Source organism: Eubalaena glacialis, chromosome 11, assembly GCF_028564815.1.
Source record: "Eubalaena glacialis isolate mEubGla1 chromosome 11, mEubGla1.1.hap2.+ XY, whole genome shotgun sequence".
Taxonomy (NCBI): Eukaryota; Metazoa; Chordata; class Mammalia; order Artiodactyla; family Balaenidae; genus Eubalaena; species Eubalaena glacialis.
Genome location: NC_083726.1, coordinates 108020172 through 108030552, shown reverse-complemented (window position 1 = coordinate 108030552; position 10381 = coordinate 108020172). Strand labels below are relative to the sequence as shown.

General features: G+C 42.8%; 1 long non-coding RNA gene across 6 annotated transcripts in view; it reads left to right on the top strand.

Moving 5' to 3' along the window:
* The first annotated feature begins 1430 nt into the window (after positions 1 to 1430).
* Positions 1431 to 10381, top strand: part of LOC133100796 (uncharacterized) — a 128841-nt gene continuing 119890 nt past the window's right edge. For all 6 annotated transcript variants that reach the window (XR_009702536.1, XR_009702534.1, XR_009702538.1 and 3 more), the window contains exons 1-2: positions 1431 to 2073; positions 8240 to 8379. This is a non-coding gene — a long non-coding RNA (uncharacterized LOC133100796). The remainder of the gene's footprint in view (positions 2074 to 8239; positions 8380 to 10381) is intronic.

Sequence of the window (10381 nt, the reverse complement as noted above, 5' to 3'; positions counted from 1 at the left end):
AAGCCCGTGTGCCACAACTACTGGGCCTGCGCTCTAGAGCCCGTGCTCCACAACAAGAGAAGCCACCGCAATGAGAAGCCCGTGCACCACAATGAAGAGTAGCCCCGGCTCGCCGCAACTAGAGAAGGCCCACGTGCACCAACAAAGATCCAACGCAGCCAAAAATAAATAAATAAATTTATTTTTAAAAAAAGATCGAATTACAATATTCTCTGACAATGCGTCTTCCAAATTTTAAAAAGACATGAAAAAATTCACTTTGTCTTTTTTTTTCGTAGCACTTTCTGATGTCTTTTCGTTTCATCTGGGGGATACTGTTTCTGATATTGATTCTGTGATGGTACATTGATAACTTCCACTCATTCCCATTTCTTACAAAGTTGGGAAATGTTCCTGGGTTAAACAACACTTTTACAATGGGCATAACAAAATCAGTATTGAAAAAGAAACCGGAGAGTGGGATTGTTGACATCAAGTGAAAAAAAATCATCCTTGGATTTCATCAAGGGCTTCCACCTACCTTGAAATCATATAGAATGATAAGAATCTATCCAAGCAGATCTCTAAGATGGAAAGGAGCCCATTCATGAACATCTCCGGAAGGAACTGACAAACCTTATATACTGGAAAGAGGGGATCTGAGGAACATTCCTTCAGAGCCAGATTCATCCTAACTCCAGGTCTACTCACTATACGTCTCTTAATGATGCTGAGTGTGATTTTATTTTCTTACCTACTAGCTCACACTGTTAACTCATACTGAACTAACAGTTAACTGAAACAAATAGGTTTTGTTAAACTGCTTCTTGAGTTATTCATGTTTAAATCTAATAAAGAACTTCACACACGGTTGATTGTAGCTTTGAACTGAGACTATTTCCGATCCTGATTTTGATAACTACCCAATGTAATGGAACCTTCAGCTTTCTGTCTGCAAATTGATAACTATAGTCTCTGTTTCTTCTCAAAATAGACATGCATTTCATTTAATTTTGGCAAGTCTTTTTTTTTTTTATCTTTTTAATTTTTTGTCTAACTTAAAAAAAAAAATACGGCGCCCCCCTCACGCGGGGGTGAGAGGTTCTGCGCACAGGTTGCAGCACAGCGGGCTTTGGAGGCGCGGAGGCTGGGGGTTCCGATACCCCAAGGTCCTCCCCGATCGCTAAAAGAGGTTTTCTCCCCGAGGGCGCGTCGTCCCCCACCCATCGTCTCCCCTTCGGGCCCACGGAGGCACTTTAAGAGAGGCTAGCTCGCGGCTGGGCTGGGGGTCTGCGGTACGGGTCACAGCTGGGCTGACGTGCGCCTTCGCTGTCAAGGAAGTGAAAAGCCTGCGGTGCCTCAGGCTCCTCCTTCTGCCTTGCCGGGGCGGGGCGGGGCGGGGCCGTGGCGTGGGCGTGGGCGTGGGCGGGATCTGAAAAGTCTGACCGAGCCCGCCTCGCGTCGCCAGGCCCGCCACGATGGCTCACATTCCCGCGTGCAATCCAGGCTAACACACGGCGCGCGCCCGGCTACGTCAGTTCCCCCGGCACGCGGCGAGGACGACCACGACGAGGCACCTGCCCCACGAGACGGGGACAGGCGCGCCTCCCTTACCCTCTCGGCGTCCCGAGAGAACTGCTCGACGGACGCACCATCGCGGTGGGGACCCGAGGGCCTCGCCGGCAACGGGAGAGGACGCCACAGCTCGGGCCAACTGAGGGGCGACCCGGAGCGCTGCAGGGCCACCGCTGAGAGCGGGGCGAGACGCGCTCACGCACTGAGGGGGGCGCGTAGCACGGCGGCGGCGGGACACCCCCGCCCTTCCACCCCGCCCCGGGGTGGGGGGGCTTCTCGCGAGACTCGCGCCGAGGCGTCGCGGCTAGAGTGCCCACGGCGTGAGAGGCAGGGGCGGGAGACCGAAGGAGGGCCCGTGCTCCGCACCCCTGCCTTCGAGGCACAACCGCTGGGCGGGCAGGAGAGGCCAGGAGTCCGCAGGCAGAATGAGGAGAGCGGCCTGGTTCCCCGGGAACGTCGGCCTAGGCCCAGGCCTGGAGAGCGCGACATCACCACATCCAGCAATTTCTGCAAGTCTTGGTAAGACCTTTTGTCAATTGTGTATATTCTACCGAGCTCTGACTAGAAGGCTCTTATGTAGTTTTCCTACTGAAAATGGCATAAAGCCCAGAGTACCCACTTAAAGTCAAGTTGGAAGAAAATGACGTGGAATATCTACTTTCCTTTTTACCCCCCGCCCCAAACACCTCAAATAGTTTGGACTGTGACAGAAAAACAGGCTCCAAAAGGGGCGGAATGTAACTTTGTTGCAACCAATCTTCCACCTTCAGGTGGAAAACCTCTTAATTTGAGATTTTCTCTTAATTTGATAGATTGATTTCCTATCCCGATAGATTTGATGGTCTGCCCTCTCTATTCTTAGGAAAGTTTCACCTGATATGACTTGTCCAAATTCCTTGCTTTATAGAATACAGCATGCTGCTTCCTTTATGAAATATACTCGGGTTTGTTAAAGAATGGTGGGGCATCTAGGGAAGGAGAAAACTGAGCAAAAATTAGAAAGGGGAAATGGGGTATAGTGAGCTCCAGGTAATAGGGACCTAGAACCACATTTATGTCCCTAGCAAGAAGATCAGTTATTTTGGAATTTTATTTTTATTTTGTTTGTTTGTTTTTCTTTAATTTTTATTTTATATGGGAGTATAGTTGAGTTACAATGTTGTGTTAGTTTCAGGTGTACAGCAAAGTGATTCAGATATACATATACATGTATCTATTCCTTTTCAGATTCTTTTCCCATATAGGTCATTACAGAGTATTGAGTAGAGTTCCCTGTGCTGTACAGTACGTCCTTGTTGATTATCGATGTTATATACAGTATATATAGTAGTGTGTATATGTTCATCCCAAGCTCCTAATTTATCCCTCCCCCCGACCTTTCCCTTTTGGTAACCGTAAGTTTGTTTTCTAAGTCTATGAGTCTATTTCTGTTTTGTAAATAAGTTCATTATATCATTTTTTAGATTCCACATATAAGTGATATTTTGTGATATTTGTCTTTTTCTGTCTGACTTACTTCACTTAGTATGATAATCACTAGGTCCATCCATGTAGCTGCAAATGGCATTATTTCATTCTTTTTTATGACTGAGTAATATTCCATTGTATATAGATACCACATCTTCTTTATCCATTCCTCTGTCGATGGACATTTAGGTTGCTTCCATGTCTTGGCTGTTGTAAATAGTGCTGTAATGAACATTGGGGTGCATGTATCTTTTTGAATTATGGTTTCCTTTGGCTATATACCCAGGAATGGGATTGGTGGATCATATGGTAGCTCTACTTTCAGTTTTTTAAGGAACCACCATACTGTCCTCCATAGTGGCTGTACCAGTTTCATTCCCACCAGTAGTGTAGCAGGGTTCCCTTTTCGCCACACCCTCTCCAGCATTTATTATCTGTAGACTTTTTGATAATGGTCATTCTCTGACTAGTGGGAGGTGATGACCTCATTGCAGTTTTGATTTGCATTTCTCTAATAATTAGCAATGTTGAGGTCAAGCTCTTAAATAGTGTCTGGGCCTCCCGTGAGTGGGGAAGACTCTTGCTGGCCTCTCCAGCATTTATTGTTTGTATTTTAAGGATTTCTTCAGCCTGTGCAGCTTCTTCACCTTTGCAATATTTTCCTTGTTTGTTTAAAATTACTGAATCCCAAAAAAGGTGTGAAAATAATAAAAACATTGCAGTGCTATAGAATCCAGGGAAGGAGAAAAACAGTGGAGCTCTTTCACCTGGCAGCTGGTTTGTGAATAAAGTTGTCAGAAGGAGGAAGGAAGCAACAGCAGGTAGAAAAGGAGAGAGCTGTTCCTGTCCGCAAGCAAAGAACAAAGGGAAAATGTTTTCTAGAAAAGTGGTCCAGGAGGAAGCCTGCTGGAAGCATCAATGAGAAGGGGTCTTGGATGTTCCTATGCTGGGTTCATGGCCCTCAAATTTCAGATTCACAAACACCCAGAATGAGACATGGCACTTAGATTTTGGATGCTGATTATTTCATTGGTAAATTGAAGATAGAATGCCTTGTTCCAGTGTCACAGCTTTCTGAAGAACTGGTATCTTCTTACTGATTTTCTGAAAAACCAAAAAAGAAGTTCAGAGAGGTTTTGCAGGGGGTTTCTAATCCTTGCTACTAATTGAAGGGAAGTAGGTGAGAGCTCAACATTTCTCCCTCTCCTCTTCCTCATTCTCCCCTTTCCTTCCTAATTTCTTTGTTTATGGTTTATATGCACCTAACAGATAATGGGCTCTAAATTGTTTCTTACAAGATGAATGAAAAAGATTCTTCTGAGGTTGTCTCTTGATTGCTGTTGATAATGTTCAAATATGTATTTACAAAGACGGTTACTGTACATTTCCTATAATAGCAAAAAAATGAAACCAGCCTACATATCCATTGATAGGGGTCGGTTAAAGTAATCATGGCACAGCCAGACAATGGATAGTATACAGTGGTAAAACAAAACAGAAACAAAAACAAAAACCAGGATCAAATAGATCCACATAGTTCTATGAACTAATATGGCAGTTTTCTAAGAAATACGTTATTTGAAATGAGCAGCATATACATCTGAATATAAAATATGATACCATTTGTGGATAAAAAAAGATTATATATATTTATATGGACACAAATATTTCCAAGAGGATGTTCAAAAGAGTTAACTGTGGTGGCTTTTGGGGAAGGAGGTGGGGAGGCAGGATATGATATGCCTTTAAAAGTTAGCCTCATACTTTTTGTTTAGTGTTTTTCTAACTTGAGCATATATAAGCAATATTTTTTAAACTACGAAACATTTAGCAGCATAAAATTACAGTATCATTTAGCAGGGACACGGGCCCTGAGAGGCCTGGTCAGGTGGAAAGTCATTGAGCCTGTGGAGGAAGAGAGGAGAGGACCAAGAGAGAACAGTGATCTACTTCCTCATTACCAGCCCACTTTAAGACAGGTAATCATAGGGAAAAAGGTAATTTATGGGCTGTCTTTCTCATAATCAGAACCACCTTAGATAGCTTGTTAAAAAATAAAGGATCTTGCTGCGCTATTCCAGAATACCTGAATAGAAATCATTAGAACTGGGGTCCAGGACTATGCAATTTCAACATGTTTTCAGTTGATTCAGTGACACAGTAACGTTTGAGATCTGCAGGGGTTAGGGCCCTTGATGGAGAGTGAGCTTGAATCATACCTGTCATTGAATTCCAGATTACTGGGGTGGTGGGCCTTGGGGAGGTCTTTGTGTTGGTGGTGGGCCTTGGGGAGGTCTTTCTGGTCCACGTCCTGGGGGTGGTGTTCCCTGATTATTCCCAGGAGGAGGTGGGGGAGAATGGTGATGACGATGACCTCTTGGTGGGGGTGGTCTCTGTTGAGGTTGACCCTCTTGTGGGAGTGGTCTCTGCTGAGGTTCATCATCTTGTGGGAGTGGTCTCTGCTGAGGTCCATCATCTTGTGGGGATGGTCTCTGCTGAGATTGACCATCTTGTGGGGGTGGTCTCTGCTGAGGTCCATCACCTTGTGGGGGTGGTCTCTGCTGAGGTTGACCATCTTGTGGGGGTGGTCTCTGCTGAGGTTGACCATCTTGTGGGGGTGGTCTCTGCTGAGGTTCATCACCTTGTGTGGGTGGTCTCTGCTGAGGTCCATCATCTTGTGGGAGTGGTCTCTGCTGAGGTTCACCACCTTGTGGGGGTGGTCTCTGCTGAGGTTGACCATCTTGTGGGGGTGGTCTCTGCTGAGGTTCATCACCTTGTGGGGGTGGACTCTGCTGAGGTTGACCATCTTGTGGGGGTGGTCTCTGCTGAGGTTGACCATCTTGTGGGGGTGGTCTCTGCTGAGGTTGACCATCTTGTGGGGGTGGTCTCTGCTGAGGTTGACCATCTTGTCGGAGTGGTCTCTGCTGAGGTTGACCATCTTGTGGGGGTGTTCTCTGTTGAGGTTGACCCTCTTGTGGGAGTGGTCTCTGCTGAGGTTCATCATCTTGTGGGAGTGGTCTCTGCTGAGGTTGACCATCTTGTGGGGGTGGTCTCTGCTGAGGTTCATCACCTTGTGGGGGTGGTCTCTGCTGAGGTTCATCATCTTGTGGGAGTGGTCTCTGCTGAGGTCCATCATCTTGTGGGGATGGTCTCTGCTGAGGTTGACCATCTTGTGGGGGTGGTCTCTGCTGAGGTCCATCACCTTGTGGGGGTGGTCTCTGCTGAGGTTGACCATCTTGTGGGGGTGGTCTCTGCTGAGGTTGACCATCTTGTGGGGGTGGTCTCTGCTGAGGTCCATCACCTTGGTTTTCACTATTAAGAGGGGGTCTAGGTGGTGGTCCTCCACGTCCTCCAGGAGATGGTCTCGGAAACTCCTCAACTGAGTTTGAGCTTGAGTTGTTTACATCTGTAAGGTATGGCACAAGGATAGAGCGTCGTGGAGATAGAAGGCTCCCCTGTCACTTTGATCTCTGGTCACCTTTCAGACACTCCCTTTTTCCCAGAACCTGCTTCTCAACTACCAACTTCCCTCCTATCCTTAGCTTCATTTCTCATCACTCCTATTCATCCACATACTAGTCATATTGAGTCTTAGTTCTTTGCTCCTGAGACAAACATGTGTTTGTCTTCATCCATATTTACAGCTGCTCCCCATCACTCACATTACCTCCTGAGCTCTGCCTCTTGTCAGCGTTATGGTGAGTTGTATAACTATTTCATTATATCTTACAGTGTAATAATAATAGAAATAAAGCGCACAATAAATGTAATGCGCTTGAATCATCCAGAAACCATCTCGTCCCCAGTCTGTGGAAAAATTGTCTTCCACAAAACCAGTCCCTGGTGCCAAAAATGTTGGGGACCACTGCTGTATGGAACTGTGGCAGTAGACATACAATTCTACGCATTTGTCAAAAACCATAGAACTGTACACCGTAACGTGAACTTTATTGTATATAAATAAAAGCACAATCAACCAGGGTGTGGGGGGAATCTAAGATGAAATGCAAGTCGAGACAGATGACCATAACTGAGTACAAATGAACCATATACCCATGCTGACAGAACAGAAACAAAGGTCCCGACCTAGGTAACCTTGGCAAAGAGGATTTTGACCAGATAATGTGAAGGCAAAAGACAAAAAGAGCTACACACAAACATTGTTCTGTGATTGTAAATCTGTTTTGACAGGTGAGTCAGGATCTCTGAAACTAATTTATTGGTGTAGTAGAGTTGAACAAATATGTAAACATATTGTAGTTGAGAAGCAGGTTTCTCATTGTAGTTAAAAGAAAAAGAAGGAAATGGAGAAGGCTAGAATAAACTTTGAGTTGCTGGACTGGAATTGAATTATCAGTATGTACTCATGTTCTCACTTATGTGTGTGTGTGTGCATATGCATACACAAACAGATACAGAAATAAATGCACATTATGTGTGTATGAGTTAGCATACGTACATGTATTTCCTAACTCTGTTCAGTGAGAGGGGCTAGAATCAGTGACAGGTTAGTAGCCATGAACATACCACCTAGCTGTTGGATCTTGGTTTCTAAATGCCATTCTTCAGTAAAGGGAACCAGGGGTCCTTGGAGAAATGGTTGATTCCAGGGCTAGAACATCTTGGGTGTCAGAAAGTAAGGAACTGCTTAAAAGAAAAAGAGATGGGGCATGTCAAAAGGTATCTCAGAGAGCACTCAATGGCCAGTAAGAACTTGAGCTACGCAATAAATAATGATAGTATTGGATTATGACCCAAAGAATAAAATACGTATTCTTAGGTCCCTCCTGAGATTAATGAATGAATGGATGAATGAGTGAATGGAAAAATGGTCACTTTTCCTTGCAGAAAAATTCCACTTAATATATTAGAACACCACACTAATACTTAACCACAGGCAAGATCCATCAGTGTATAAATAGGATATCTGCATAGTCTTAAAGTATCTCCCACAAATATTTAATATTTATAACGGGAGCAACAGTAAGTTTACAGTAGAGAGTCCTCGTAGGTATCACCTTAGCCAAGAAGTGAAGGTTAACATGACCAATAATACATACTGACATAATGTGCCCCTGATATGATGCGCTAAGAAAAGCACAGCCGATGACACCTTCCCAATAATGCACAACCTCAATCCAATCATAAGCATGTATCAGGAAACCCCAAATTGAGAAACATTCTACAAAATAACTGATCAGTACTCTGTCATGTCAAGGTCGTGAGAGACAAGAAAACCTGAGGAATACGTTGGAAGAGCCTGACTAAGGAGCCATGATGACTAAGTGCAATGTGGAATCCTGAAGGAGATCCTGGGACAGAAAAAGGACATCACTGGAAAAACCTGGTGAAGTCCAAGTAAGTTCTGTACTTTAGTTAGTAACATTGAGCTGAGGTTAATTTCTTAGTGTTGCCAAATGGTCTACGGTTATGTAAGATGCTAACCTAAGGGGAAGCTGGGGGAAGAGTATACAGAAACTCTCTATACTAATTTTGCAACTTTTCTGTAAGATTAAAATAATCTTTTAAAACTGGCATTAAAAAATTAAAACAAAAAAGGAATAGGATAACGTAAAATGCTATTTTGATATAAAATTTTCAATGAAATTAACATTATTGTAAGATAATGTTAATTACCAAATTTAACTCAAGAAGCTTAGGAAAAGTTGAATAGAAAATAACCATGAAAGAAATGGAAGTTATAGGAAAACAACTGCAACAACCTATCACTATAACCTCCACCATCAATGGACATAGCAAATTTTGATATATAAATTTTTATATCATTAAAAAACATAATTCTTACTTAAATTGTTCTAAAATATAGATAAGATTAACAAGTTTCTAAATTCATTCTGTGAGGTTCACAAAACAAAATATGTAGACCTGCAAAGATATTTCATTAGTAAAAATTTTCAGTTAACATGTAACTAGTCAACACTGTGTTAGAAGAATAATATATCATGTTGAAAGAGGATTGCAAGCACGGTTCAGTATTAGGAGATACTGAACCCTACTTCTACTATTGACCTTCTACCCTTGCTGATGGCCTCAAAATTTTTACTGAGAAGTTCAAGGAGATCAGAAAAGAACTGTCTCACCTTAACAACCACCAAGGTGACTAACCCACAGGCAATTCTAGCCCTATTTTCTGGCTTCTCTCCCATTATAGTTGAAGCCTTCTTCCTCCTTTTACTTCTACTCTGAATTTCAACCCACATTGGCTAGTCAAGGATTTTGCTAGCTTACTCCCATACCAATTCCACTCTTGCTTCAAAAGTCTATTCTCCACCCCCATTCATTTTAAGATCACATTATTCTTCCATTCCAAAATTTCCAATGTATTACCACCATTTTATTCCATCAGAACAAAATCCAAATTTGTTACTATGGCCAACACCCTACATGATTGGCTGTCTCTGAACTTGCTGACTTCTCTACTTAATTTTATACTCCATTCTGGACCCACTGATCTTCCTGGTATTCCTCCAACATACCAAGCTTGTTCCTACCATTATCAATCATTCTTCCTCACTTTATTCAAATCAGCTCAAATTTCACCACTTTGAAGCCTTCTCTGAATACACAAAAACCGTCCATCTCATTAACCTGCTTTTTAAAAAAATTTTTCTTCTGGTAGATTTTTTTTAAAGATCTAATACTTTTTAGAGCAGTTCTAGGTTTATAACAAAATTGAGAGTAGGGTACAGAGATTTCCCATGTACTCATGTCCCCACATATGCATAGCCTTTCCCATTATCAGTATCACTCACAAGAGTGGTATATTTATTTCAGTTGATGAACCACATTGACATAGCATGGTCATCTGAAGTCCATACTTCACCTTCAGGTTCACTCTTGGTGTTGTATATTCTGTGGGTTTGAACAAATGGATAATGGCGTGCATTCATCATTATAACCTCATACAGAGCATTTTCACTGTCCTGAAACTCCTTGTGCTCTACCTGTTCATCTCCCTGCCTACCCTCACAGCCATGGAAACCACTGATCTTTTTATTGTCTCCATAATTCTGCCTTTTCTAGAATGTCATATAGTTGGAAGCACACAGTATGTAGCCTTTTCAAATTGACTTCTTTCATTTAGTAATATGCATTGAAGTTTCCTCAGAGTCTTTTTATGTCTTAAAAGTTAATTTCTTTTTAGCACTGAATAATATCATATTGTCTGGATGTACCACAGTTTATTTATCCACTCACCTGCTAAAAAACATCTTAGTTGCTTCCAAGTTTGGGCGGTTACGAATATAGCAGCTATAAATATCCATGTGCAGGTTTTTGTGTGGACACAAGCTTTCAACTCCTTTGGGTGAAGTACCAAGGAGTGTGATTCCTGGATCAT